Below are 27,371 nucleotides of genomic sequence, written 5' to 3'. Positions count from 1 at the left end.
TGCTTTAGGAAAAAACCAACAACAATTGGCCGTGTTTATGCTTCTTCTTCATTCATTTAAAGATAATTCCTCATTTTCATGGCTTTTCTTTAAGGAAAAAAATCTGCATATGTATTCGTCGCTTCTCTGGAAAAATATCTTTCGATTGATGCCAATTTCATTAAAATCCATTCATCCGTTTAACCGTAATATGTACCACAAAATCTCCCTTATAAAACCCTTGGCCGTTTAATAATATAAATATGAGGTTGATGGAACATCCTGCAATGTATTCATATCTCATGAACTACAACTACATTCTAAATATGGAATAAGATCTTCATAAATAAAGTGATTGAATACAACGCATCAAAAAATGAGGGGCTAAATGAGAAAAATCCCCAACGCATAATCGTGGGTAAAAAAAATTCCATTTGGAATTCAGAGTTCACAATAGGTTGTCTAACGCGTACCTTCGTCATGCTAACCTCCCCTAAATTCATAGCGCTTTCAACATATGTTTGCTTATGGCAACTCTGAAATTCTATAAACGCATTCACACAGCACTAACACACATGAAAGCCAAAAGTTCAAAATTCCTCCAATGCCCCACCAAACAATACCAAAGTGATGAGTAAAACGCAATAGAATAAAATTTCTTGTGGGTTATCCAGCCAAGTGACGTTGTCGGTCGTCGTCGTTTAGTGCGCAACACTTAACGCCAGTATTCGGTACAATAATACCGTTGCTGTTGTTGTTGTTATTATTGGGGTCTCTACAAACGCACTATGTATGTGTGATGTTTATGAGTCTTGTTGCTTTCAAACATTTACGGCGTGTACAAGCAGACAGCAATGTCGCCGCGCGTTGCCATCAATTTCCCCCAACAGAAAGAGTAAATGTTTTTGTTTTGTCAGTTCGAATTTGAGCGTCGTTGCAACAAGTTGCAGATCGAAACGATATTTTGGGGCAAGCGCGTTAAAGAAGCTATTGTGTGGCGCGCTTGATGTAAATGAGTTGAGTGTGGTGAAAATTGATAAATGAATAACAAAAACTAGAAAATACCCCCTCAGTTAATTTTTGGTAAACAAAAGTAAGATTTTCTCTGTGAAAAGCCCAAAAAGAAAAGAAAGAAAATAAAATGTGTGTCGAATAGATAGTTGTGGATAAGGTCACAAGCAACTTTCCATGCTATACAAAACAGCCGGCCATTGAACTTGAAGAGAAAAACGGGCTGGATATATGTTTTCCCAACTGCCCCCTAAACAATGCTATGCCTGTAAAAAGTGTGGATTTGAAAATATGCCATTCATTGGCAATTGATAAGGAATGCCAGGCATGAAATTACAAAAATAATTACAAACGCCAAGTTTACAAGCAAAACGAATCATTGGAATAAATGTATGAAGTCTGTTCGAAACAAAAATAGATCAACACTAGAAATGGGAGCGATGCAGTTCATACCTTTATGTGGAATATACTCAAATGTTACCAATCAAGAATAAAATGAAATATTGATATTGAGAAATAGAGAATTACTCAAGAGAAAGAACGTGATTGTAACCAGTACAAGAAAAAGGATACTTGTTCCCAGAGGTGAGTGTATATAAATTAAGTTATTTTCTTAAGTATTCAAAGTAATCTATTCGATATTCCAATAAGAGGTGTTATTTAAGTGATTAGATGATTATTTCATAATAAAGAGGAAGGCATGCCGTTAATATAAATCAAGTAATAGCGTGCTAAGTTTGTCCGGGCCGAATCTTGGGTACCCACCACCAGGTATTCTGCCAAAAATTTATACAATAAAAAGGGATAATTTTATTATTTATACCGAATTTCTGCCAAACCAGCAAAAATGTAAGCTTCTAGAAACCGAACAAGGATGATCTGAAGAGACAGGTTTACATGGGAGCTATATCAGGTTGTAGACTGATTTACACCGTATTTGGCATGTGCCGGAAGTCATAACAGAACACCGCATGCAAAATTTCAGCCAAATCGGACAAAAATTGCGGCTTCCAGGGACTCAAGAAGTTACATCGGGAGATCAGTTTATATGGGAGCTATATTAGGTTATGGATCGATTTAGACTCTACTAGGCACAGCAGTTGGCAGTCATTAGAGAACACTATCTGCAAAATTTCATTGAAATCGGTCGAAAATTGCGGCTTCTAGGGGCTCAAGAAGTCAAATCAGGAGATCGGTTTATATGGAATCTATACCCAAATGTAAATCGATATTGCCCATTTGCAATCCCCAACGACCTACATCAATATTTAGTATCTGTGCAAACTTTCAAGCGGCTAGCTGTACGCTTTCGACCGCAATCGTGATTTCGACAGACGGCCGGACGGACATGACTAGACCGCCTCAGTACGTCGAGACGATCAAGATAATATATACTTTATGGGATCTTAGACGAATATTTCGATATTTTACAATAGTAATGACCAGATTAGTATACCTCCATCCTATGGTGTTGGGTATAAAAACGTATGTTCAATTTGTCGTTCCGTTTGCTACATATCAAAATATTCATTTCCGACCCTATAAAGTATATATATTCTTGATCGTCGTAAAAATCTAAAACGGTCTAGACCTATCCGTCCGGCTGTCTGTTGAAATCACGCTATATTCTTTAAAAATAGAGATATTGGGCTGAAACTTTGCACAGATTTTTATTTGTCTATAGGCAGGTTAAATTCGAAAATTGGCGGAATATATCTTAATATAGCTCTCATATAGACCGATCTGCCGATTTAAGGCCTTAAAACCATTAAAGCCACATTTATTATCGGATTTCGCTAAAATTTGGGACAGTGAGTTGTGTTAGGACTCCCAACATCCCTGTTCAATAAAGCTCAGATCAGTCTAGATTTTGATGTAGCTGCCATATATACCAATCTCCCGATTTAAGGACTTGGGTCCATAATAGACGCATTTATTGTCCGTTTTCGCTGTAATTTGGTACAGCTAGTTGTGTAAGGCTCATTGACATCCCTGTCCAATAAGGCTCAGATCATTCCAGATTTCGATGTGACTGCCATATATTCGGATCTCCCGATTTAAGGTTTTAGGATCTATATAGCTGCCATATAAACCGACCTCTCAATTTTTGATCTTGAGCCAATAATAGGCTCATTTATTATCCGATTTCTGTAAAATTTGGTGTAGCGAATTGTGTTAAGCTCCTCGACATCCCTTTTCAATATGGCTCTCAGGTCGTTTCAGATTTTGATCTAGCTGCCATACATACCGATCTCCCGATCAAAAGTTTTAGGCCCATAAAAGGTAAATTTACTAACAAATTTTCCCTAAAATTTATCACAATAAATACCGTTAGGCTCTTCGACATTCGTACCGAGTATTTGTCACAGTGAACTTAACTTAAACTTAATGCCGTTTTAATTATTTCGTTTGTGTGGTTCGCCAACGTTAGGAGCATCCGTTTTTATACCCACTACAATAGGATGGGGGGTACACTAATCTAGTCATTCCGTTTGTAACACCTAAAAATATTGATCTGGACCCCACAAAGCATATTCTTGATCGTCCCGATATTCTGAGTCGATCTAGCCATGTCCCTCGGTCTGTCGAATAAACGACAGCGGTCGAACGAATAAAGTCGTTTGAAATTTTGCACAGATACATCTTATTGATGAAATTCGTTGGGGATACCCGAATTTGACTTCCTGAGCCCTTAAAAGCCCCGATTTGCATTCGATTTGGTGGAAGTTTGGAACAAAGACCTTGAGTTATGATTTCCTAGTTCCATGCCAAGTGTGATCCTAATCGGTCGATAAACAGATATAGCCCCCGTATAAACCGATCACCGAATTTGACTTCTGGAGTCTTTAGAAGTCTCAATTTTCATCCGATTTGGTTGAAGTTTGGAACAAAGACATGAGTTACGACTATCAATATCCATGCCAATTATGGTACGAATCGGTCTATAAAAATCCATATAAACCGATCCCCGTGTTTTGACTTCTTGAGTCCTTAGAAGCCTCAATTTTCATCTGATTTAACTGCTGTTTGGAATAAAGACTTGAGTTGCGACTTTCAATTTCCATGCCAAGTATGATCTGAATCGGTCTATAAACAGATATAGATTTGACTTCTTGAGCCCTTAGAAGCTCCAATTTTCATCCGATTTAGCTGAAATTTGGCCCAAAAACCTATCTTATGACTTAGGACATCAACGCCAAGTTTTATCTGAATCGGTCAATATGATGATACTGGATCCTCTAAGTACCGATATGACTTAACAATAATAAAATACGAACTCAGTTAATAAGGGTAAATTTTTAGAGGAATCCATGGTGATAAGTTCCCAAGATTCGGCCCGGCCGAACTTAGCATGTTTTTACTTGTTATACTAATTTCGTTATTCTGTTTGTAACTCCTCGAAATATTCCTCTGAGACCCCATGAAGTATATATATTATTGATCGTCATGTCGTTTTGAGTCGATCTTGCCATGTCCGTCCGTAATACTTCTTTGTAGCGTGGGTCGGTTGGGATTGTAAATGGACCATATCGGTCCATGTTTTGATATAGCTGCCCTATAAATTGATGTTGACTTCCTGAGTCACTAGAGGTCGCAATTATTATCCGATTTGGCTGAAATTTTGTACAACGACTTTTCTCATGAACTTCAACATATGTGTCAATTATGGTCTGAATCGGTCTATAGCCTGATACAGCTCCCATATAAACCGATCTCCCCATTTTACTTCTTGATCCCCTTAAGGTCGCAATTTTTATTTGATTTGGCTGACATTTTACACAAGGGCTTCTACTATAGTCTCCAAAATTCAGTTCAATTATGGTCCGAATCGTACGATAACTTAATATTATAGCTCCAATGTCATAGCAATTCTTTCCTTTTATTATATGTTTGTCTAAAAGAGATACCGGGTTAAGAACTCGTCAAATGCGATCCATGGAGATGGGTACCCAAGATTCGGCCAGACCGAACTTAGCTCGCTTTTACTTATTTTTTGCTTGCTTGGTTCACCAATGTTAGGAGAGTCCGTTTTTACCATTCTTTAGTTTCTCAGAGTAATGCTTATAATTTTCCGGGGTCGGGTTACCGACTAGAGCTGGCAAAATATCGATGGCACTATCGATATTTAAATTTTTGACTGAATAGCGATTGATATTTTTCCAATGGATACTATCACAAAAGATCAATTTTTGTAAAATTATACAAAAATAAGCAATCCGACACTGAATGCCTCCTTTAAAATACATTGCGCCTATAGAGGGCCCATTTTTCATCCGATTAGGCTAACATTTTTTACAATTATTTCTCTCATGACTTACAACTGACTTCATTAATTTTGGTTTTATTTGGCCTGTGTATAGATATTGCTTCTATATAAATCGATCTCCTGATTTGTACTACTCATTTTCGTTTGAAATATGGGTGATAGAAAATTAACGATAGTATCGTTACTATCGATATTTTTTATTGAAATTATCGAAAATATCGAATGTTTCGATTATCGATAGTTTGGCAGCCCTATTACTAGCCCCAACCGCATGTATTATGTGGGATCGCACATGCATCCTTCGAGCCGCTTGGTGCAAGAACCGTCTCTCGCTATAAGCCGCCCCTAACCTGTGAACAGGCCATGCTTTTGGTCATTGATTATCTGAAGGCGCCAAAAACTCGTCTTGTTATTCGACTATCATTGGCACTCAGTATTTAAGTAAGAGACAGGTCCATTTGAACCCTACACTGAGACTCTTCTCTCGAAATTGCAGAATGCCCGCGGCCATATTCGCAGCTACACCGCATAATTACGAAGCTGGCCTCAATCCGCAACCCGGTAGCTTTCAGCTAAGCTTCCCGTGGTAACAATGAGCACCACACAAGTTGGAGCTCCAAGTTCCAGTCCGAGTGGTGCGAACAGCTATTCCGTATCGGCCTGAACTCTGTGGTGCAGGGTGTTTTATAGACTCCTCCGTCCGATATTCTTCCTGTTTTATTGTCTCAGTAAGTACAATATATACAATATTGTCTCAGAGTACAATGTAGTCGTCTTCCAACAACTATATACACTCTCAAACTGTAATCTGCCATTCTAGATTGTCAGCATATAATGCTCGATAGAAAGCATTAGAATAACTTATCATAATTGGGGTAGCCAATAATGCTCTAATTATGCCTTGTGGAATATTTCGTGATTTGAGAAACCTAATCTACATACATGTGTTTGCATCTGATAAGTCACATGTCGTAAGGTTAATTCAAATAATCTACATTATTTTGAGTAGATATAGGTATGTTCCTCTAGCTTCAATTTAACATGCAAATTATTTTGGATTTAATTGTAGGTTTATGATGAATTTCAATAGAACTCCCCTGCAAAAATACTCGGAATATGAAACAAAGCTATGGAGGTGGCACTTTCGCTTTGTTCTATTTTTTTTTTCTCAAACTTGTTGGTTATTATTATTTATTTAGAACAATGCGCTCTATATAGCAGACCTCGTAATGTATTATTTATTTTTTAATACTACAATACTTACTTACACACATATGCATGCAAGACGTACTTGGTGTATAACCCCCTTACGAAAACTTTGCGAGCGAGCATAAATAATTAAATTAAATCAATGACCCCTCATGTGGTTGATGCATAGTTTGTGGTTATTGTTTTTGTATTTTTGTTGTTGTTGTTGTTGTGGCTCCAATTTAAAGAGACTGACAATCTCACCACACAATATTCGATTGCTTGCCACAATGTGAATAGCGGCAGCAGTAGCAGCACTTTTCACTGCCACAACACGCTCAATGTTCGGTGAGTGACTTCCTCCCAATCACACTCTCGTGTATTGTACTCGCTAAACAGTCCATGTATATTCAACTCATGTTGATTAGGCAGAAAAACAAAAGCCGGTACCGGTTCGTAAACAACTATTTGAGAAATGTTATCCAACCTTGGGCCCAAGCGAATCAGCTGTTTGCGTTTGTAGTCAATAACTAAAGGCCTGTTATGACATGTGAAAATATCATTGTGGATGTTGGAAATAGCATTTTAAAATTAAAGTGTTTATTGAAAAATAGATTTTCGTTAAAGGTTAAATTGTTACGCTAAAACATTGCAAACATTTTTGTTGGAGATGCTGAATCAAAAAAAATTTGTTTAAACATATTCATTGTCATCTTAAGGTTGGTACTATGTTCGCATTCCGCGAAATTTTTTCGTGACTACTTTCTATACCCACCACCGTAGATGGGGGTATATTCATTTTGTCATTCCGTTTGCAACACATCGAAATATCCATTGCCGACCCTATAAAGTATATATATTCTTGATCAGCGTAGACGATCTAGCCATGTCCGTCCATCTGTCCATTTGTCTGTTGAAATCATATTTTTAAAGATCCAAATCTGGACCGATCTGGGCCAAATTGAAGAAGGTTGTCGACTGGCCTAACACAATTCACTATTCCAAATTTCATTAAATCGGATAATAAATGTGGCTTTTATCTGCCTAAGTCCCTAAATCGGCGAATCGGTCTATATGGGGACTGTATCTAGATATAGTCCGATATAACCCATCTTCGAACTTAACCTGTTTATGGACAAAAAAGGAATCTGTGCAAAGTTTCAGCCCAATATCCCCAGTCTTTAAAAATAGAGATATTGGGCTGAAACTTTGCACAGATTCCTTTCTTGTCCATAAACAGGTTAAGTTCGAAGATGGGCTATATCGGACTATATCTGGATATAGCCCCCATAAAGACCGATCCGCAGATTTAGGGTCTTAAGCAGATAAAACCCACATTTATTATCCGATTTAATGAAATTTGGGATAGTGTTGTGTGCTGGGATAGTTGTTGTGCTAGGCCAGTCGACAACATTCCTCAATTTGGCCCAGATCGGTCCAGATTTGGATATAGCTGCGATTTAGACCGATTTCTCAATTTAAGTTTTTGAGCCAATAAAAACCACATTTATTATACGATTTTGCTGCAATTTGGGACAGTGAGTTGTGTTAGGCCAGTCGACAACCTCCTTCAATTTAGCCCAGATCGGTCCAGATTTGGATATAGCTACCATATAGACCGATCTCTCGAGATAAGGTTTTGGGCCCATAAAAGGAGCATTTATTGTCCGATTTCACCGAAATTTGAAACAGTGAGTTGCGTTAGGTTCTTCGGCATCATTCTGCAAATTGGCTCAGATTGGTCCATATTTGGATATAGCTGCGAATTTGACCGATCTCTTAATTTAAGCTTTTGGGCCGATAAAAGCCTAATTTATTATACGATTTTGGTGAAATTTGGGACAGTGAGTTGTGTTAGGCCAGTCGAAAACCTCCTTCTATTTGGCCCAGATCGGTCTAGATTTGGATATAGCTACCATATAGACCGATCTCTCGAGATAAGGTTTTGGGCCCATAAAAGGCGCATTTATTGTCCGATTTCGCCGAAATTTTCCGACAACTTTCTGCAATTTGACCCAGATCGGTCCAGATTTGGATATAGCTGCCACAAAGACCGATCTCTCGAGATAAGGTTTTGGGCCCATAAAAGGCGCATTTGTTGTTCGATTTGAACGTGACCGGTCTTGATAGTGAAATAAAATGTTCACCGAACTCGCCTCTCAATACGTCCATTTTTACGCGTGCTGTGTGGCATGTGGCACCGTCTTGTTGAAACCACATGTCATGCAAGTCAAGCTCTTGCATTTTGGCCAATAAAAAGTTGGATATCATCTCACGGTAGCTCTTACCATTTACAATTACGTTGCGGTTCGCATCATCTTTGAAGAAGTACGGTCCAATGATGACACCAGCCCCTAAACCGCCCAAAACTGGGTTTTTTTCTGGATGCATTGGAATTTCTTGGCTAATCTCCACTCCAAAATGGACAATTCTGCTTATTAAATACCCATTGAGCCAAAAATGAACATCGTCGCTCAGTGGAAGAAGTGCGCGAAGAACCTTCATAACAGATCATGCATTTTTATAACAAAATTCAATAATTTGCAAGCGTTGTTTGTTTGTAAAACGATTCATGGTTAAATTATAGACCAAATTGAAAATGTTTGACAGTGAAACAAAACACGAAACGTGCGTGAGCTGTTTAAACCAGTGTTGCCAAAAAAAATCACCCTATACAATATGTTCAGAGAACATCTTGTCTTGACATAGGCGGAGCGATGAGGACCACGCCCTCAAGGACACTTTGAGACTATTCTAGATATTCCATAGATATAAAAATTAAGTGCGAGGAAGCCATTGCGGCTATGAGACTTAAGGCGATAGGAGAATGAATAGAGGATAGGAGCAGGCCATACCTTTGTGGTGTAATCGAGGTGACGATGGGAAATTCGGAAGGAATGGAAGAGGTTTCCGATAGGATACCTGAGACGACACTTGCGGTCGAATACGAGAAACTGCTGCCATCGGCACATTCTTGTATTGACGAAACCCTAGTATTGCCGTCTGGTAGAACATGTTACGCGGATGGATCAAGGCTGAAGAACAAAGTGGGCCTGGGGGTCTACATTGAGAACCCTGGGACTGAGAACCCAGGGACTGTTTTAGACTACCTGACCATAATACGGTCCTGCAAGCAGAGATCCGTGCGATGACGGAATGCGTGAGGTGGTGTGGTGTTCACGCGAAGACGTCGGGTGTGAACATCTTTACGGACAGTTAATCGGCCATAAGGACAATAACAGCAGAACGGTAACGACACGAACTGTCTTGCTGTGTAAAAAAGAGATTAACGCCTTCTCTGAGTCAGAGTTAAGAACGTGGGCTACGAACGCGGATGTTACACTGTGGAACTGCAAAACGGTTGGCAGCACTACGCAAATCCTATGGGGAGATTCGGATTGTGAGAAGACGAGGCTATACTGAAAGGAAGCGAGCATGAAGTCAGTAAAGCTTTCTGTATCATAACAGGACACATTGGACTACGAGTTCACTTATGCAAAATCGGTACGGCAAGTGGTAGCATGTGTAGGAAATGTGTAGAAGACGATGAGACGTTGGAGCATTTCCTACCGGGCTTAGCGCCTAACAGACACCGACATCTAGGTGGGGACTAGGTCTGTCTGTTGAAATAACGCTACAGTCTTTAAAAATAGAGATATTGAGCTGAAACTTCGCACAAGTTTTTTTTTGTCCATAAGCAGGTTAAGTTCGAAGATGAGCTACATCGGACTATATCTTGATATAGCCCCCATTAAGACCGATCGGCCGATTTAGGGTCCTAGGCTCATAAAAGCCACATTTATTGTCCGATTTTGCTGAAATTTGGTACAGTGAGTTGTGTTAGGCCCTTCGACATCCTTTGTCAATTTAGCCCAGATCGGTCCAGATTTGAATATAGCTGCCATGTATACCGTTCCTCCGATTTAGGGTCTTAGGCCAATAAAAGCCACATTTATTATTTTTATTTTTCTTCAATTTGGCCCTGATCGGATCAGATTTTGATATAGCTGCCATATAGACCAAACTTTCGATTTTAGGTTTTGGGCCCATGAAAGGCTCATTTATTATCCGATGTCGCCGAAATTTAAGACAGTGAGTTAAGTTAGACCCCTTGACATACTTCTGCAATACGGCACAGATCGATAAAGATTCGGATATAGCTTCAATGTAAGCCGATCTCTCGGTTTTAGGTTTTGGGGCCATAAAAGACGTATTTATGGTCCGATGTCGCTGAAATTTGAGACAGTGAGTTGTGTTAGGCTCTTCGACATATTTCTTCAATTTGGCCCAGATCAATCTAGATTTGGATATAGCTGCCATATGGACTGATCTCTCGATTAAGGTTTTTGGGCCATAAAAGGCGCATTTATAATCCGATTTCACTGAAATTTTACACAGTGACTTATGTTAGGCTTTTCGACATCCGTGTCGTATATGGTTCAGATCGGTTTATTTTTAGATATAGCTACTAAAAAGACCAATATTTTGTTATACACAATTGAACAATGACTTGTACTTATTAGTATTTGGTCCAAATTAAGATATCACTATTTAAGATAACACTTTAATACGACCTAATTACATCAAATTGTCACAACTTATTTGACATAATTTCATTCATACCAGACGTATTAACCTGTACGTTCAAGTAGTCATTAGTAACGATAGGGAAAAAAATGTAAACCAGATCCAATAAACACGTTGCGATAAACCTGTATTTCTATCTTCCTAGTAGGCAATTGAATTCAAATGAAATGTCATTTATAAATGTAAAAATTATTGTTTTCATCAAACCAAGAACAAATTGCAGGCGTTGAGGTATTACTGGCAATTATTGTTAACAATCGTTAAAATTATTGATTGGAGTATTTATTATGGCTTATATTTGTATGCGTTTGTTTGAGTTACAGTGACTAAGTGATTGATTCTAGATGTACTTCGACGTACTTGTATGAGTGTTAAGCGCAATGAAGCCACCTTGGTGCTGAGGTTCAAATGTCTGTCTATGACGCTGAACACATGGGTTCGAATCACAACGCAAAGTGGGCCAAAAGGGGGAAAAATTTATCCGATTTTGCTGAAATTAGGAAAATTTTGTTACAATTGCCTTGTTTAATTTACCCATTAAGTAGATTTTCTCGCTTAGATTGTATGAAGAAAAATTTTATCCCCGATTAGCCAAGCGGCTTATCTTATCGCCGTTTATTAAACATTGGTGTCATCATTAAATCGGAATGACAAAACTAAGAAAGGAAGAACGCACCATACTTACATATTCAATGATTAATCGTTCTGGAATGCAAAAATTGCATAGAATTTAATAAACTCACATTTATGAACTCCGAGAAACATTAATTTAAAACAAGTAAAAGCGTGCTAGGTTCGGCCGGGCCGAATCTTATATACCCTCCACCATGGATCGCATTTGTCAAATTCTTTGAATGACTTTTTCAAATAGAAAAACACCAGTCATAGAGGAAAGGCATCTCCAAAATTTCAGGCAAATCGAGTAATAATTGCGCCCTCTAGAGACTCAAAAAGTCAAACTGGGAGATCGGTTTATATGGGAGCTATATCAGGTTATATACCGACTTAAACCATATTTGGAACAGTTGTTGGAAGTCATACCAAAACGACATATGCAAGATTTCAACCATAGAAGCCCAAGAAGTCTAATCGGAAGATCGGTTTATATAGTGGCTACAATTTTTGGCCAAATCGGATAAGATTTGCGCCCTCTAGAGCTCAAGAACTTCATTCGGTAGATCGGATTATATGGCGGCTACATCAGATTATGGACTGATTTAGACTATACTTGACACAGTAGTTGGAAGTCATACCACAACACTTCATGGAAAATTTCAGCAAAATGAGATAAGAATTGCGCCCTCCTGGAAGCCTTAGAAGTCAAGACCCAAGATCGGTTTATATGGCAGCTATATCAGGATATGGACTAATGTAGACCATACTTGACACAGCTTTTGGTAGTCAAAATAAAACACCTAAAGCAAAATTTCGGCCAAATCGGATAAGAATTGCGCCCTCTATGGGCTCAAGAAGTCTATTTGATAGATGGGTTTATATGGCGGCAATATCAGTTTATGGACTGATTTATACTAAACTTGGCACAGTTATTAAAAGTCATAAAACAATACTTCATGCAAGAATTGCACCCTCTGAAGCTCTAGAAGTTAAGACCCAAGGACGGTTTATATGACAGCTATATCAGGTTGTAGACCGATTTGAACCATACTTAGTACAATTGTTTGAAGTCACACAAAAAAAACATACTCAAAATTTCAGCCATATCGGTTGGGAATTGCGCCCTCTAGAGGCTCAAGAAGTCTAATCAGCAGTTTGGTTTATATGGCGGTTTAATCAGGTTATAGACTAATATAGATTATACTTGGCACAGTTGTTGGGAGTTATAACAAAACACCGCATGCAAAATTCAGCCAAATCGTACAAGAATTGTGGCTTCCAGGACCCCAAGAAGTCAAATCGAAAGATCCGTTTATATTGAAGCTTCTGTTATGAATTCCACCAATTGTATCGGGTACGGTCAAAATCGGTTAAGAACCTGATATAGCTCCCATATAATCCGATAGACTTTTAGTGACCCTTGATGACTCAATTTTCATCCGATTTGGCTGAAATTTTGCACATAATGTTCTGTTGTGACTTTCAACAACTGTGCTAAGTACGGTTCAAATCGGTCAAGAACCTGATATAGCTCCCATACAAACCGATTTCCCGATTTGACTTCTTGAGCATCTGGAAGTCGCAATTTTTGTTCGATTTGGCTGAAGTGGTCTGTTATGACTCTCAACATATGTGCCAAGTACGGGTCAAATCGGTCTATAAAGCTCCCATATTTTAGCAGAAACCATGATGGTTCCCAAGATTCGGCACGGCCGAACGTAGAACACTATTACTTGTTAAAATTACTTATTTTACATATTTTATTCGTTTTGTTGATTTTTGATTATTTTGGATGTGTGTAAGTGTTGCCAACGGATAAAGTACAAAGCATTGAGCGGGAAGAGCGTTTTAGTTATCCATGAGCCAGCGAATCCGATAGGCCGATAAATAAAACAAGTAAAAAGGCGTTAAGTTCGGCCAGGCCGAACTTTCGATACCCATCACCTCGGATATATATGTAAACCACCTTTCATTCCGAATCTGGACCGATCTGATCCAAATTGTCGAAGGATATCGAAGGGCTTATCACAACTCTCTGTCCTAAATTTCATCAAAATCGGATACTAAATGTGGCTTTTTTGGGCCTAAGACCCCAAATCGGAGGATCAGTCTATATGGCAGCTAAAACCAAATCTGGACCGATCTGGGCCAAATTGAAGAAAGATGTCGAAGGGCCTAACGCAATTCACTGTCCCAAATTTCAGCAAAATCGGATTATAAAAGTGGGTTTTATGGGCCTAAGACCCTAAATCGGAGGATCGGTCTATATGGCAGATATATCCAAATCTAGACCGACCTGGGCCAAATTGACCAAGGACGTCGAAGGTCCTAAGACAACTCTCTGGCCCCAATTTCAGAAAAATCGTATAATAAATGGGGCTTTTATGGGCCTAAAACTCTAAATCGGAGGATCGGTCTATATGGCAGCTATATCCAAATCTGGACCGACCTGGGCCAAATTGACCAAGGATGTCGAAGAGCCTAAGACAACTCACTGGCCCCAATTTCAGAAAAATCGTATAATAAATGCGGCTTTTATGGACCTAAGACCCTAAATCGGAAGATCGGTCTATATGGCAGATATATCCAAATCTGAACCGATCTGGGCCAAATTGACCAAGGATGTTAAAGGGTCTAACTTATAACACTGTCCCAAATTTGAGCAAAATCCAATAATAAATGTGGCTTTTATGGGCCTTCGACTTTAAATCGGAGGATCGGTCTATATGGCAGCTATATCCAAATCTAGACCGATCTGGGCTAAATTGACGAAGGATGTCAAAGGGCCTAACAGAACTCACTGTCCCAAATTTCAGCAAAATCGGATAATAAATGTGGCTTTTATTTGCCTAAGACCCTAAATCGGCGGATCGGTCTATATGGGAGCTATATCAAGATATAGTCCATCTTCGAACCTAACCTGCTTATGGACAAAAAAAGAATCTGAGCAAAGTTTCAGCTCAATATCTCTATTTTTGAAGACTGTAGCGTGATTTCAACAGACAGACGGACAGACATGTCTAGATCGTCTTAGATTTTTACGCTGATCAAGAATTTATATACTTTATAGGGTCGGAAATGGATATTTCGATGTGTTGCAAACGGAATGACAAAATGAATATACCCCCATCCTTCGGTGGTGGGTATAACAACCCTATTGTATACAATTGCGTATTGCATGTGCACTTATGAAATGATTGTAAAGATCCAAATGAAGCTTACTGATTTAAATTCCACCACAATCTGGTAAACTGGTATTAATCGCCTCCTTTCTTTCTTTCTTTCTCCAACAAAATCAATTGGGAGATCAGTGAACATGACAATTATATCCATATATAGTTTTCCATGGATATCATTAGGCTACATCAATTATTAATGACCTCATGGGGTAATAATATGGTATAGATAAATCCATCATTAAATTTAACTTGCCATAAATACAACAAATAAAAAATTGGTAAGTTCGACCGGGCCGAATCTTAGAAATCCACAACCATGGATTCTGCTAAAATTTCAACATACCAAATTTTCTAGACCATATTAGGTGGAAGTAGTAAAGAAACACTACGTTCAAAATTTCAGCTTTATCGGACAAAAAGGCTCAAGAAGTCAAATTGAGAGATCGGTTTTTATAGGAGTTATATATCCTATACTGCCCACTTGCAATCCCCAATCAATAAGGAATATCTACATCATATCATCCTTCATCAATAAGGAATATCTGTGCATAATTTCAAGAGTCTATCTTTACGAGTTCCACCGCTATCGTGATTTCCACAGATGGACTGACGGACATGGCTAGAACGACTTAGAAAGTCAAGACGATTAGGAATATATGTACTTTATGGAGTCGCAAATCAATATTTTGAGGTAATACAAACAGAATGACTACACTAGTATATCCCCCATATAGGGGTGTACTAATGGTGGTGGGTATAAAAATAATAAATTCCAAGTTTTAACTCAATATGCCCCAAGTTTAAGGACTTTAGCGACAACAGATAGACAAAAAGTTTGACGAATATGGCTTCATCGTCAAAAAGTTCTAAAAGAAAACACATATGGAGACAAATCGGATTATATACCGAATATACCACCCATGGTGGTGAGTATAAAAACTTCGATTATGGTGACTTATGAAAAACATATGATCGCATAGGCTTCATTTGAAATTAAATTAAATTTCAAAATAATAACACAACTCTCTACACTCTGGCCTACATAGCTGATAGGAGATTTTTGAGGCACAAATATTTTTCGCACTAGATTTGAATATTGCGGAAACGGTATCAGACAGAACGCTTTTTGGTTTTGTTTTTTACTTTTGTAAATACATAGAAATGTTTACTACGACATACAAACAATTTTAATGAGGAGACTAGCTCGTTGCGTGCACAATTTAAATTTCTGTCTGCTATTTTCGAAAAAAACTATTCTAAGTTTGAATTCACTGATTACAGCTGAAAACCATTAAGTCATTGGTATCGATGACTTGGCATAATGAATCAAAAACTAACGATGATGATTAGAAGAATTTTAGTCCATATGAAGAACGCAGTTCTTATACGAATATGATGCAAATTTTGAATATATATTTTGTCGACCCATGCAAATGAAAAATGGACCATGACTTGCGATTCCGCACCTGGAAAGTCCGTACTCTTTAAAAAGAAAGTGCAGTATACGCGATGGCGCATGTATTGGAGAAGTACAAGATAGATATTACCGCCTTACAGGAAGTGCGATGGACTGGGAATGGCGTCACAACAACACCAAACGGTGACGAACTATACTATAGCCGCAATAACGTGAGGCATGAATTTGGCTGTGGATTTGTGGTTAGTAGGAGACTGAAATACCTTGTCTCAAGCTTTACTTCGGAGTATGAGATGCTAGCCACAATCCGCATAAAAGCCAAATTCTTCAACATCAGCCTTATTTGTGGCCATACACCGACGGGAGAAGGGCCAAGCAGACCAAGGATATTTTCTACAAGCGTCTAGAGAGAGAATATGACCGCTGCCCCGCTCATGATACTAAAATCGCTTTAGGAGATTTTAATGCGAAGATAGGGAAGGAAGACATATTTGGTCCACAAGTTGGAAAGATTCACCTCCACGAGAAAACGTTGGATAAGGGGTTGAGGCTAATAGATTTCGCCGCAGCAAAACAACATGGTAGTTAGGCCACTGTAACGCAGAGGTTAGCATGTCTGCCTATGACGCTGAACACCTGGATTCAAATCCTGGCGAGACCATGAGAAAAAATTATAAGCAATGGTTTTCCCCTCCTAATGCCGGCAATATCCGTGAGGTACTATGCCATGTAAAACATTCTCCAAAGACGTGTCGCACTGCGGCACGCCGTTCGGACTTGGCTATAAAAAGGAGGCCATTTATCATTGAGCTTAAACTTGAATCGGACTGCACTGCATTGAAATGTGAGAAGTTTGCCCCTGTTCCTTAAGGAATTTGCAGTTAGAAGCACCAGATTTCAACAAAAAAATATTCAGAAAGCCACATGGATGTACACAATCTATCACGTTGTGATAGATGGAAGGCATTCATCCAGATGGAAGGCATTCGATCCGTGGAGTGAATATAGATTCGAATCCTTACCTTGTTGCAGCAAAGGTTCGCACTCGTTTGCAAACACAACAGATGGCAACAAAATACTCCACTTGAATGACTCAATTGCTTGAAGAAAGCACCCCTTATTCCGATGATATAACGGCGCAGTGGCAAACCATTGCCCACTCCATGAAAAATGCCGCGAAATCCGTACTTGGGCACCGGAAGCCTCCCCTAACAAACCCAAGGTACGACCAAGAGTGTCGAGATGCTACTGAAGCTAAGAATGCGGCATATAGAGAAACCCCGCAAGCAGTAGTAACGCAGTGTAGCGCCAGATGAAGGAGAGGTATCGGAAGCAAAGGAGAGAGGAGAAACATCAATTCCGCAGAAAGAAAAAGGAAATGGAAAGAGGTGAGTGTGAGTGTGAGTGAATTGAGATGTACAGGGGTCAGAATGAAGTTCGGAAATTCTACCAAAGAATTAAACATCAAAACGATGGCTTTGGTGCAGACACATTCTCCTGCAGAGGCGAAGAAGGAAATCTGGCAACTGACACGAATAGTGTGCTGTGAATATTGAAAGAACATTTACCCAACTGCTAGTGCCCGACGATGGCGACGAAGATGATACCGCAGAACCAATCAATGATGATGGTATAGAATGTTTTCCTCCTAGTCAGAATGAGGTCCAAGTAGCTGTGACCCGACTGAAGAACAACAAGGCAGGAGGAGCCGACAGGTTACCCCCTGAACAATTTATGACCGGAGGCGACACTGTGATAAGGCGTATGCATCAGCTTATCTACGCAATCCGGCTAGAAGAACGCATACCCGATGATTGGAAACTCAGCATACTATGCCCCGTACACAAGAAAGAAGACAAGACGGAATGTGCCAACTACAGAGGAATAACTCTCCTCCCCATCGCATACAAGGTACTCTCGAGCGTGCTGTGTGATAGATTAAAACCTATACTCAATGAGATAATTGGCCCTATCAATGAGGCTTTAGGCCTGGTAATCCATCCTAGACCAAATATTAATACTGCGCCAACCCCTGGAAAAGGCCCGAGAAGGAAAGAAAATAAGAAAAGAGAAGGAGTAGAAAATACCATATTTTGGTTGACTACAAAGCCGCTTTCGACGCCCTTATACGTTCAAAGGTAGTTCAAGCCATGTCTGAGTTTGTTATCCCTACAAAATTAATAAGACTCTGCAGGATGACACTTGCTGATACACGTTCTTTAGTGAGAATAGAAAAGAATGTCTCCCAATCATTTACTACCAAACAAGGTGTCAGACAATGAGACAGCCTATCGTGTGATCTCTTTAATATCCTGCTGGAGAAGATTACACGAGATGCAGATGTGAATAGATATGGCACACTACTCACAAGAAAACAAATGCTACTCGCCTACGCTGAAGACATCGATACCATAGGTAGGTCACCGGAAGTAGTTACTGCAGTCTTTGAAAGAATCGAAAGGAAATCAGTATGAAGATAAAACGAAATGGATGGTATAAAATCTCAAAATGCCATGTACAACCGATCAGATATGAAAAATGGAGAAAGTTGGGAACCACAACTTTGAGATAGTCCGCAACTTTATCTACCTCGGCACGGCCGTAACCGAAAAAATTACATCAGTTTTGAAATAAAGCGAAGAAGAATTCTGGCAAACAGATGCTACTTTGGATTAAGTAGGGAGTTTAGAATCAAGACCACCTTTCGACAGGCACTGATACTACCTGTGTTGTTATATGGTTCTGACGCATGGGTAGTTGTAAATGCAGACGAGACAGTGCTTGGAGTGTTTGAGAGAAAGATTATTCGTAAAATATTTGGACCAGTTTGCGTTAATGGAGAATATAGACTTCGTATGAATCACAAGCTGTATGACGACGATGGCATAGTTACACGCATCAAAATACAACGGCTGCGTTGGCTAGGTCATGTTGTCAGAATGGATGAAGAAGCTCCATCGAAGAAATCTTTTGAAGGCAAACACGCTGGTACACGCAAACTGGGACCACCAAAAGCACGATGGAAAGATCAAGTGTTGGGCGACACCTCAAAACTTGATGTCAGAGATTATAAAACAAGCGCAGAAGATCGAGGCGCTTGGAATTCTATTTTGCGTCCGGCTAGTGGAACAAATGTTGTATCATAGCCAATTGAAGTAAAGTTAGACCTACAATGAAACCCTATTTGCTTTTGGTATATGAGGAAATCGTCCAGAGAACTTACCAAACACAATTCATGGTGATTTGGTTCATCTAAACTCAACGCTAGTTTTACTGATTTCATGGCTGATAAAAATTTTCATTGATTTTGCCGCAACATGTGTTAATGTATGAATTTTTGTTTTTCTAGGGAAAAAAAATTTTTTTATTTTTCCACATTTTAGCTGTGGTGGTCATGGAGGCCACCGTAGCGCAGAGGTTAGCATGTCCGCCTATGACGCTGAACGCCTGGGTTCCTGGCGAGACCATGAGAAAAAATTTTCAGCGGTGGTTTTCCCCTCCTAACACAGGCAACTTTTGTGAGGTACTTTGCCATGTAAAACTTCTCTCCAAAGAGGTGTCGCACTGCGGCACGCCGTTTGGACTCGGCTATGAAAAGGGGGCCCCTTATTATTGAGCTTAAACTTGAATCGGACTGCACTCATTGATATGTGAGAAGTTTGCCGCTGTTCCTTAGTTGAATGTTCATGGGCAAAATTTGTATTGGTTTTTTAAGCTATGGTCATACCAAATTTTCTTAAAGTAATTTTGCTCTGGCGATATTTACTGTGCATTACGGTGAACTAAATACTTTTCTATTGTCTTAAATCTTTTTCATGGAGTCATGAAGTTTTACCAGCTTTTGTTATCAACTTTTTCAAATCTGTATCTAGAGGACCAGAGAGGGTAAGACCAAAGCATCAATATGCTACTCGTACATACAAATTATCGAAGTAAATGTATCCACAATTTTATAGCACAGATTGTAATTACCATTTTTCAGCTGAAAGTAAAGCAGTCATTACCAGCCAAAGGTTCTGTAACTACGTAAACTTGTCGAAAAAGGTAAATGCATGACTCGTGACTCATTTCATGAACACAATGAGCATATATGGATATGATCCGTTTCTCCTAGATGAAGTAGATAATGAAAGGCATTTTAAAATACACTGACACGCTAAACACAACAGAACAAATTCCAAAAAAAAAAAAGTTAAGTTCAGCCGGGCCGAATCTTATTTACCCTAAACCATGGATCGCATTTGTCGAGTTCTTTTTCCGGTATCTATTTTTAGGCAAACAAAGGATAAAAGAAAAGAATTGCTATAATATTAGAGCTAAATCAGGTTATGGTCCAATTCGGAACATATTATTTCAGCCAAATCGAATAAGAATTTCGCCTTTTATGGGCTCAAGAAGTAAAATAGGGAGATCGGCTTATAGGGGAGCTGTATAAGGCTTAAGACCGATTCAGACCATATCTACCACGTATATTGAAGGTCTTGTCAGAAGCCATTGTACAAAATTTCAGCCAAATTGGATTAATTGCGCCCTTCAGAGGCTCAAGAAATCAAGATCCCAGATCGGTTTATATGGCAGCTATATCAGGTTATGAACCGATTTGAACCACACTTAGCACAGTTGTTGGAAGTCATAGCAAAACACTGCTTGCAAAATTTCAGCTAAATCGTATATGAATTGCGCTCCCTAGTGGCTAAAGAAATCAAGATTCAAGATCGGTTTATATGGCAGCTATATCAGGTTATGAACCCATTTGAACCATACTCAGCATAGTTGTTGAAAGTCATAAGAAAACTCCTCATGCTAAATTTCAGCCAAATCGGATAAGAACTGCACCCTATAGGGGCTAAAGAATTCACGATTCAAGATCGGTTTACATGACAGCTATATCAGGTTATGGTTCGATTAAAACCATACTTAGCACAGTTGTTGGAAATCATAAGAAAACACCTCATGCAAGTTTTCATCTAAATCGGATAAGAATTGCGCCCTCTAGTGGCTAAAGAAGTCAAGATTCAAGATCGGTTTATATGGCAGCTATATCAGGTTATGGTTCGATTAAAACTAAACTTATAATAGTGGTTGGAAATCATAACTTAGGACGTCTTGTAAAATTTCAGCCAAATCGGATAGGAATTGCTCCCTCTAGAGGCTCAAGAAGGCAAGACCTCAGATCGGTTTATATGACAGCTAAATCAGGTTATGGACCGATTTGAACCAAATTTAACACAGGTGTTGGAAATCATAACAAAACACCTCATGCAAAATGTTTGCCAAATCGGTTAAGAATTTCGCCCTCTTGTGGCTCAAGAAGTCAAGATCCGAGATCGGTTTATATGGCAGCTATATCAAAACATGGACCGATAATCCCAACTGACCTACATTAATAAGAAGTATTTGTGCAAAATTTCAAGCGGCTAGCTTTACTCTTTCGAAAGTAAGCTTGCTTTCGATAGACAGACGGATGGACAGACATGGCTAGAACGACGTAAAATGTCATGGCGATCAAGAATATATACTCTTTGGGGTCTTAGACGAATATTTCGTGGATTTACAAACAGAATGACGAAATTAGTATACCCCCATCTTATGGTGGAGGGTATAAAAAAGAAGTAAAAGAGCATTAAGCTCAGCCGAGTCGAATCTTATTAACGCTTAACCATGGATCGCATGCGACAAGTTCTTTGAATGACTTTTTCATATATATAGGAGCTATATCAAGTTATGGGCCGATATGGACCGTACTTGTCATGGCAGTTAGAAGTCATACAAATATACTAAGTTTATATTTTCAGCCAAATAGGATAGTAATTTGCCTCTCTATAGGCTGAAGAAGTCAAATGGGGGGGTTCAAATTATATGGGATCTATATCAGAAATCATGCTAGAAATCATAACAAAACACCTTTTGCAAGTTTTCAGCCAAATCGGATAAGAACTACGCCCTCTAGTGTTTAAAGAAGTCAAGATTCAAGACAGGTTTATATGGCAGCTATATCAAAACATGGACCGATCTGGCCCATTTACGATCTCAACCCACCTACTCTAACAGGAAGTATTTGTGCAAAATTTCAAGCGGCTAGCTTTACTTCTTCCGAAGTTTGCCTGCTTTTGACAGACAGACATACAGAGGGACGGACATGGCTTAACGACTTAAAATGTCATGGAGATCAAGAATATATATATACTTTATAATGTCTGGAGGCCACCGTAGCGCAGAGATTAACATGTCCGCCTATGACGCTGAAAGCCTAGGTTCGAATCCTGGCGAGACCTTAAGAAAAATTTTTAGCGGTGGTTTTCCCCGCCTAATACTGGCAACATTTGTGAGTTACCATGCCATGTAAAACTTCTCTCCGAAGAGGTGTCGCACTGTGGCACGCCGTTCGGACTCGGTTATAAAATGGAGGCCCATTATCATTGAGTTTAGAATTGAATCGGACTGCACTCATTGATATGTGAGAAGTTTGCCACTGTTCCTTAGTGGAATGTTCATGGGCAAAATTTGCAATTTGCAATGTGTTACAAACGGAACGACAATATAAGTATACCCCCACTCTACGGTGTTAGTTATAAAAAAAAAAACAATAACAGAAAAATCAGAGAAATTATTCATCGAACAAATGTATCCCAGTTCACGTATACTTGACACATTCAGAACCGCAGTAAAGCCAACCCGCCTGGCTACAGTGTCACTTCACTTCAGTTCAATTCATTGTAGTTTATTTCATTTCTGTGCTGCTTTGTGCGGTCAATCCCGTGCTATCACTCGACAATGGAAGTGCTGTGGAAAGTATCCGCTGCTTGAAATTAAAACTAAAGCGTTCGCTTAAATAACCTCGAAATATATGAGAAGGCTAAACATGGAAGCCTTCTTTGTCGCGAATATAAACAAACAAAACAAATTCAACAAAAATGAAAATTAAACCCTCTTTCAAAAACAACCATAACGTGTACAAGCGAAACACCATTTTCACATCAAGCTGAAAATTTTTTAGTTAATTTGTTTAGAATTTTCAAGTAAATGCTGAAAGCTCGAACATAAATTCATGTCAGCATCAAAAGAATCATACGCTGAATGTTTATCTCCAAGTGAAATTTTGACATCTTTGTGAACTTAAATTTGAACATTAATTATTGTGTATAGCAACAAATGAATGTGATAGCGCCAACTCAAATTTAATATTGAGTTTAGAATATAAATAAGGTAAATAAAATAAAAACAATTATAAAAATAAAACATTCAAAATAAATAATTATATAATACAGTTGCTGCATGCTTACTGAAGACAAAGTGAATGTGTTAAAATTATGTAACAAGTAAAAATGTATTAAGTTCGGCCGTGCCTAAATTTGAATACCTGCCACCATTGATAAATTTATTACCCTGTTTTATTACCACTCCACTGCCATGCAAAATGGAAATTTGCCAAGGAACATCCATTCCATTAACGAACGGGGACAAACTTCTTACATACCAAATGTAAGCTCAATGATAATAATTGTCGAGTCCAAACGGCTTGCCGCAGTGCGACACCTCTTTGGGAAAAAAATTTTTCATGGCATGGCACCTCACAAATGTCGCCAGCATTGGTGGTTTTCCCACCGCTGAAAATTTTTTTCTGATGTTCTCGCCAGCAATTCGGCGCCGTAGGCGGTCATGCTAACCTCTGCCCACGGTGGCCTCCAACTCCACTACCATATCCATATTTATTTCCAAATATGGGCCGATTTGGATGATATTTGGTTTAGATGCCAAGAAACCTTAAACAAGTCTCAGTTTAGTTTCAAATTTTAGCGAAAACGGGTATTAAATGGGCCTATTGTGCACTTAAAATCCTTGTCTTATAGATCGGTCTATATGATAGCTATAACTGAATAAAGTCCAATCTAGACCACATTTGGTCCAGATATCGGGAGACTCAATGCATCTCACTGTTACAACTTTTTGTAAAATCGTGTAATAAATGCGCCTGTTAAGCGTTTAAGATCCTATATCATGCCCGTAATGGGGGTTTTTAATGTTGGGGAGGCCCCGTATCCCAATTCATAAATATGCCCTACTGGGGGGTTTTGGATGTGGGGAGGTCCCTCAGACACCAAAGAATACATTTTTATGTCAGAATTGTACTCTACTTTTAACTTAACTTTCATTTGATACCCATAATGCCAAGAACGCTGAAAGAGTCCTGATGTTGGGTTTTTTTGTGGGTTGGAGACCCTCCGAATACTTAGGGTGAAATTTGTATACCTAGTTCGTATTCAACTCTTAAATACCTTTCATTTGATACCCATATTGTCCCAATCGGTAAACATGTCCATTTCGTGTTTTTGGGGTACCCTAGTCTAGGTTAGGTTAAAAAGAGGGTGCGGATATTAATCCGCCCTATGGCACTATGGACATACACCTAAGTCAGTATTCGGCTTGCTGTGCACTCTATATACTAAAAAATTAAGTGCCATTCTCAGAAAATGCGTTAAACTCTACCTTACATTCCAAGACTGTTCGTGATCTTACTGTCCTGGCTATTATTCATTCCGTGATCGCCCGGATCTCTGCCTGCAGAACCGTATTATGGTCAGACAGTCTAAAACAGATCTCAGTCGCTGGATTCTCAATGTAGACCCCCAGGCCCACTCTGTTTTCTAGCTTTGACCCATCCGTGTAGGTTTTCCGCCAGTGTGTAAGTTTTTACATCGAAGGATTCTTCTATTTTTTGCAAAACCTCGCCGTCTCCGCCGACCTTCCCTTCACATAGGCATGCTGTCTCCATAGTCTCCACAATATGTGCCATGGTTTTAGGTAGAAAGGAGTAAAATTTTACTGAAATTTTGCATATGTTGTTTTGATATGACATTCGACAACTATCTCAAATGGTCTAAACCGAATTATAACCTGATATAGCTGTCATATAAACATATCTTCCAATTTGACTTTAACTTACTCTTCTTTAGGTCTGTGTTGTTACGCCTTTTACCGTTTAGCGAAATCTTGGATATCAGGTTCGTACTCTACTAAAAAAATACATCTCACTTAATTCTGACGCTGTCATGATCGGCCAATAAGCCTATTTGGGTTGGTTTTAGGAAGAAGACCTCCTCCAAAGTCTTTGGACCAAAGATTTAATGTCATACTGTTATGATCGACCAATATATCTGTTAAACTGGTTTTTGATGTTGCATTGGCCTCCCGATACTGGAACCCATAATTTACCTTTCGATTAGTATTCTGCTACTAAAAACCTTTCATTTTAATCCCCCATTATTATGATTGGAGCTGACCCTCCACCTTCAGTTATCAAAACTTTGAATAAACTAAGACTCCTTCAAGAACCACAGTAACAATTCCCTGAAAATTTCAAGAAAATTTAAGTCTATAGAAACAATGTTACAAATAAACAAACTCAGATTATTTTTTATAGATATAGGTTAATGTCATGCTTTAAGGTTAAGACATCATTTCTTTCAAAGCATGCCTAAGTTACTATCTCTGCAGCACTAGTACAACTTTTCAGGATGACCTTTACTGACACTTAATTATAACAAACATGAAATGCAAAGACTAAGTTTACAAGATTCGTAAATGTGAATAGAAATGGCACGCTATACAACAAACGTGTTCCGTGCTTAAACCAATTATATCGTTATTTTATATCGATCATTGCGAGCAGTATTGCAATCTTTAACAAGTAAAAGCGTGCTAAGATTATAAAGCGATTCAGACCATACTTGGCATGATTGCTAGAACACTATGTGCAAAGTTTCAGCCCAATCGGCTAATAATTGCAGCTTTGAAGAGATAAGGAAGTCAAGTCGGAGGACCACTTTATATGGGAGCTATATCCAAATCTGAACCGATATGAGCAATCTCCAACGACCTACATGAATGAAAGAAGTATCTGTGTAAAATTTCGTGCAGCTAGCTCTATGCGCTCGACCGCTTTCGCAATTTCCAGAGACGGACGGGCGGCTATGGCCAAGTCGACTGAGAATGTCAAGACGATCAAAAATATATATACTATATGGGGTTGCAGATCCATAGCATCTTTTCAAGAAATATTTTTATAAAGCCACCACTATAGGGGTGTATTCATTTAGTCATTCCGTTTGCAACACATCGAAATATCAATTTCCGACCATACAAAGTATATATATTTCCGATTGTCGTAAAATTCTAAGACGATTTAACGACGTCTGTATGTCTGTCCGTCCGTCTGTTGTTATCATTCTACAGCTTTTAAACATTGAGATATTGAGCTCTCGGAACCTGAATAAAATATGATCGAGACCAGCCCCTATTTAGATATAACTATGGATATATTGTAGTAGTGGAGTTATAATTAAATAGGATGATTTTTATAACCTTGGTGATGAGTATCCAAAGTTCGGCACGGCCGTACTTAACACGTTTTTTCTTGTTTTTTCTGCTCTGAAAAATGCATTTGCAGACATCCTCCAAAACCTTTTTATACCCACCACTATAGCATAGGGGTGTATTTATTTAGTCATTCCGTTTATAACACATCGAAAGACAATTTAACGACGTCCGTGTGCCTGTCTGTCTGTCCGACCGTATGCCTGTGAGTTGCAATCACGCTACAGCCTTTAAAAGTGAGATGTTGAAATGAAATTTTGCACAGACTCGTATTTCTTCTTTTACACAGGTGAAGTTCTTGAATGGGCCTTATCGGACTATATTTGGATATAGCTCCCATATAGTCCAATCTGGCGATTTAGGGTCTCAAGCCTATAACAGGGGCATTTATTTTCCGATTTCGCTGAAATTTGACACAGTGAGTTTTATTAAACCCGCAAATATCCGAACCAAAATTGGTCCAGATGGGAACATATTTGGATATAGCTGTCATATTGACCGATCTGCCGATTTTGGATCTTAGGCCTATGACGGGCGTATTTATTGCACGACTTTGTTGAATTTTGGAACAGTGAGTTGTATCAAGACACCCAAAACTGTTTCGAATATGATTCAGATCGCGTTATATTTATAGATATACCTGCCATAGAGACCGATGATCAGCTTTAGGGTCTAAAGACCATAAAATGCGCATTTATTCTCTGATTTTGTTGAAATTGAAAACAGTAAGTTGTCCTGAGAGCCTCGACATTCG

General features: G+C 38.9%; 1 protein-coding gene across 2 annotated transcripts in view; it reads left to right on the top strand.

Moving 5' to 3' along the window:
• The first annotated feature begins 798 nt into the window (after nt 1-798).
• LOC106087364 (ATP-binding cassette subfamily G member 4) overlaps nt 799-27,371 on the top strand; it is an 83,076-nt gene continuing 56,503 nt past the window's right edge. Inside the window, exon 1 of one of the 2 annotated variants that reach the window (XM_059364720.1) lies at nt 799-1,575. The gene's annotated coding sequence lies outside the window, so the exon portion shown is untranslated. Of the gene's footprint in view, nt 1,576-22,915; nt 23,450-27,371 lie in introns of those variants that run through there. The other variant, XM_059364721.1, reaches the window with a different exon arrangement.

This window comes from Stomoxys calcitrans, chromosome 3 (assembly GCF_963082655.1).
Source record: "Stomoxys calcitrans chromosome 3, idStoCalc2.1, whole genome shotgun sequence".
Lineage (NCBI taxonomy): Eukaryota > Metazoa > Arthropoda > Insecta > Diptera > Muscidae > Stomoxys > Stomoxys calcitrans.
This window is presented reverse-complemented; position numbering and strand designations above follow the sequence as displayed.